Genomic DNA, 4,674 nt, shown 5'->3' on the forward strand with positions numbered 1-4,674 from the left:
TCCATGTGTTCTCATGATTTAGCTCCCACTTATAAGTGAGAATATGCTATACTTGGCTTCCTGTTTCTGCGTTAGTTTGCTAAAGATAATGGCCTCCAGTTCCATCCATTTCTCTGTGAAAGGATTTCATTCTTTTTTATAGCTGCATAGTATTCTACGGTGCTTATGTACCACATCTTCTTTATCCAGTCTATCACTGATGGGCATTTGGGTTGATTCCATGTCTTTGCTATCGTGAACAGTTTTGTAATTAACATATATGTGCATGTGTCTTTACAATGCTTTATATTTTGGGGGGTATATACTTAGTAATGAGATTGCTGGGTCAAATGGTATTTCTGCCTCTAGGTCTCTGAGGAATTGCCACACTATTTCACAATGGTGGACTAATTTACACTCCCCACAACCATGTAAAATCATTCTTTTTTTCTCCACAACCTCGCCGTCATCTGTTGTTTACTTTCTAATAGCCATTCTGATGCAATCAATGGGCATTAGATTTGACTGCCCCTGAAAATCAGTTATCATTTTTCCCTAATCTTGTTACTAGAGATTAGCAGAAAGCCTGGAAAATGGTAAGTCCTCAATAAATCAACTAACAAAATTTTTCCATCAGAATTCTGAGTTGAATGCATTGTGTAATTTACACTTATCTGGTTGTTTTCTTTAATTCTGTAATACTAACATTTACAAAGTCTCCATTTACTAAGTGGACACTGGAGCTAGAAAGATTAACCTCTTTCTCTGCTGTCCAAGGATTCACATCCTAGTTCTAGAGACTCACATAAGTATAAAAATAATCACTGACATACAGCTAAACTGCTAAAATATGAGTACAAGAAAGCACAGAGGAAATGTTTATCAAGAGAGGGCATGAGAAGTTTCTCAGAGGTGGTACCATATAAATCTTGAACTCTAGGCAGCTTATAAGACCTATAAAGGAAAAAGAGAAAAGAAAATCTTCTAGAAAATAATGGGGTTGATTAATAGCCTTGCAAAGTCATAATTCCAGAAGGACCATGACATGTTCAGGAAACTGCAAGCAGATCATCAAGAGTATAGAAAACCAAAAATTGTTATTTATTTTTGAGTATGTTTAGGTATTCATATATACCATTCTTCAAGGATACACAAATTTAGGAGATTTAGAAAAGTGTAACACCCCCCAAAAATGAACATTTAAGAAAACTAGAAAACAAGAAAGCAAGAAAATTATAGAAACCATAAAGGTATGGGTCAGATGAGACTTGTGAAATATAAAATATACGGCCCTGTATTTTTGATAAAAATGAGCTCCAAGCTGTACTCCAAACTAAGAATACATGAAAAAGTAAACAAGAAAAGGAAGCAGGATTTATACGAGAGTCACAGTGTCTATAAATTAAGAACAAACATACCATCATAGAGGACAGCAAAACCACATAAACAAAACACAATCAGTCAGCCCAGTGAATAAAAATGAATGGATTAGCCTGAGCATAGCTGTTTTTGCTTCTGAGACCTAAGATACGTACTCAGTATGGTGTTGCTATTGTATCCAACTAGAGAATCTGTCTGTTCCTTTTGTCTGACTCTTACCCCGGGACCCCCTCTGTGCTTTATGGTTGCAGACTGTTGGCTGCCTGCTCTAACCACACTGCAGTCACACACAGTCATAAATAAATTCCAGCAGTAATCAAGACATAGGCTCAAATTAGAGCACCCTCTCAACCTTTTCATCAGTAACTTTCAGCACCGCTCAGGGTAATGGAGTAATTATTTTGAACTGAGCTGCATATCATAAATCTGGAAGCCAAGTAATAACTTGGCTATTCCTATCATCTGTGAACAAGTAAAAGTTATTCTCACCTACTTAGAATACTGAAAAGATTTTTTTTTAAATAAAAGATTTTTTAAACATACATCATAGCATCTTTAAATTTTCCTTTGAGGCAATTCAATATCTGAAAACACAGTGGTTTAGTGACATTGGTTACATTTTTTATCACTGCCTAATCATTAGTTATAATTTTTTTTTAAATCTTGGTTACTTGAGAAACTGCATGTATTAATTTTTCTACAGAGTAATTCCTAGGCATATTGGATCATCTTTTCTGGTGGCTAAAGTACATGTGGGGTGTGACAATATTTGTTCTCTTACCCTATAGTTATTTTACTTGTAATCAATCCAGCATGGAATAAAAGAAGTACCAGTAAGGTATAATTTCTAAAAATTCATGTTGAAAGAATTCTTCATGTAGTACTGATTCTTGACAAAATGAGAGGATCAAAATTATAGATTACTTTGAAAAAAATAAAGGCGCCACTTCATACTAACAAAATCTGAACACAGAGGAAAGGAATCAAGATGTATTTTAATAACTTCTAGAGATGATTCTAATGTGTCATCTTGGTTAAGAGCCAAAGATTTAATGGAAATATTTCAGCCTTAGTTGGCTACCAACATCTTATCCCTACTATTATCTTAAGAGATTAATTATATGTCACAATGATTGATCTTAATTATCCACGAAAATTAGTATCCAAAATAGCAAAAGTAATTTGATCACAAAAAATTCAGATTCAAAAATATGTTTGTAATGTCAACTTTTTACCCTAAGAATTTTCATAAAATTCAAATATAGGATATTTAATTGGTGGTACTGCTAAAGCCTCTGACTTTACCTGGAATAAAATGATTAAGTTTTCTTTTTATTACAATAGTTTTTTGGGGAACAGGTAGTGTTTGGTTTCACAGGTAAGTTCTTCAGTAGTCATTTCTGAGATTTTGATGCACTTGCCACACAAGCAGTGGAAGCTGTACCCAATGTGTAGTCTTTTATCCCTCACTCCCCTCCTAACGTCCCCCAAGTCCATCATGTCATCCTCATAGCTTAGCATCCTCATAGCTTAGCTCCCACTTATAAGAGAGATCATATGATATTTGGTTTTCCATTTCTGGGTTACATCACTTAGAATAAAGGCCTCCAGCTCCATCCAAGTTGCTTTAAAATAAATTCTTCCATTTCATGGTGGAGTAGAGTTCCATGGTGTATACACACCACATTTTCTTTACTCACTCATTGGTTGATGGACATTTAGGTTGGCTCCATATCTTTGCAATTTTGAGTTGTGCTGCTATAAACATGCATGTGCATGTGTCTTCACAAAATAATGTCATTTCCTTTAGGTAGATACCCCGTAATGGGATTGCTGGATCCAGTGGCAGTTCTACAAAATAAAATGTCTTAAAAAGGCAAGTAATCTTGAAAAGATCAGCTTGTAAATAATGAATAAAAGGAAATCTTCAGACGTGAGATTTCTATTTTTCTTCTGGTGGCTGAAAAACTCGGTATAAAAATATAAAGCATAAATAAGAAAATGTTCATGGCTGTAGCAGAATCCAAAGCAGTTTGGGAAACTCATAACAGGTATATCACTCTGATTCTTCTTTCATTCATTTGAGGTTCATTCCTATGACCATGCCCAAAGGCATGGCCTTTTAAAAATACACTGTATTTTAGAGTTTTAGGTACTTAAAAAAAAACTGAGCAGAAAATACAGAGATTCTTTCCTGCCCACACCATAGCCTCCCCCACTACCAACATCTCATAACAGAGTAATATATTTGATAGAATTGATAACTCTATTTTATCCCACTATTTTCATCCGAAGTCCATAGTTTAAATCAGGGTTTATTTTTGGTGTATCTTCTCTTCTATAGGTTTTGACAAGTGTATAATGACATGTATCCACCATTATAGTATCATACAGAATAATTTTACTGCCTTGAAATTATCTTTTCTCTGCCTATTCAACCCTCCATCTCTGCCAACTCCTGGCTATCACTGTTCCTTTTACTGTTAATAGTTTTACTTCTTTCAGAATACCATCTGATTGGAATCAAACAATATGCAGCCCTTCAGATTGACTTCTTTCACTTAGCAATAGGCATTTAAAGTTTCCCCATGTATTTGCATGCATCATAGCTCATTTCTTTTTAGGGTAGAGTAAAATTCCATTGTTTGGATGTTCCATTGTTTGTATATTTGAGAGTAACAGAATATACCACTTCAAAAGATGCCACCTTGACATAGGGTGACTTCAAACTAAAGGCATTTTAATTACAGCAGACCCAAGAATAGGGCATTCCCATCACCCACTTTTCTTTCTGAAAACAGGAGATAAAAAATCGCATATGGGTGATGTCATCCTTGTATCAGGAGAAATGAAACATCCTTCAATGAGGAGTTATAGCTGGGAGGATTATGTACAAACACCCTTGTTAAAATAATGATCTTCCTTTGGCCTCCCCATATAATGTAGTTACTTTACACAATTGTTTCTCTTTGTTCAACATAATAAAAACGCATGTAGGTTTTGCCACTTCTTCGGGTCTTCGTTTACTGGGAGTTTTATGTGCCTCCCATGCCATATAAAACTTGTATTATATAAATTTGTAGATTTTTCTTCTGTTAATCTGTTTTATATCGATTTAATCTTTAGCACCAGTTGAGAAAAAAAAAAAACTCTAAAAGGTACAGGTAAAATTTTCACCCCTACATTCTGCAATGTATTTATCCATTCACCTATTGAAGGTAATCTTATTTGCATCCAAGTTTTGGCAATTATGGATAAAGCTTATATAAATATGCCAGTTCAAGTTTTTGTGTGGATGTAAGTTTTCAACTTCTT

Source organism: Sapajus apella, unplaced genomic scaffold (assembly GCF_009761245.1).
Source record: "Sapajus apella isolate SASKATOON/1434 unplaced genomic scaffold, GSC_monkey_1.0 scaffold21, whole genome shotgun sequence".
Taxonomy (NCBI): domain Eukaryota; kingdom Metazoa; phylum Chordata; class Mammalia; order Primates; family Cebidae; genus Sapajus; species Sapajus apella.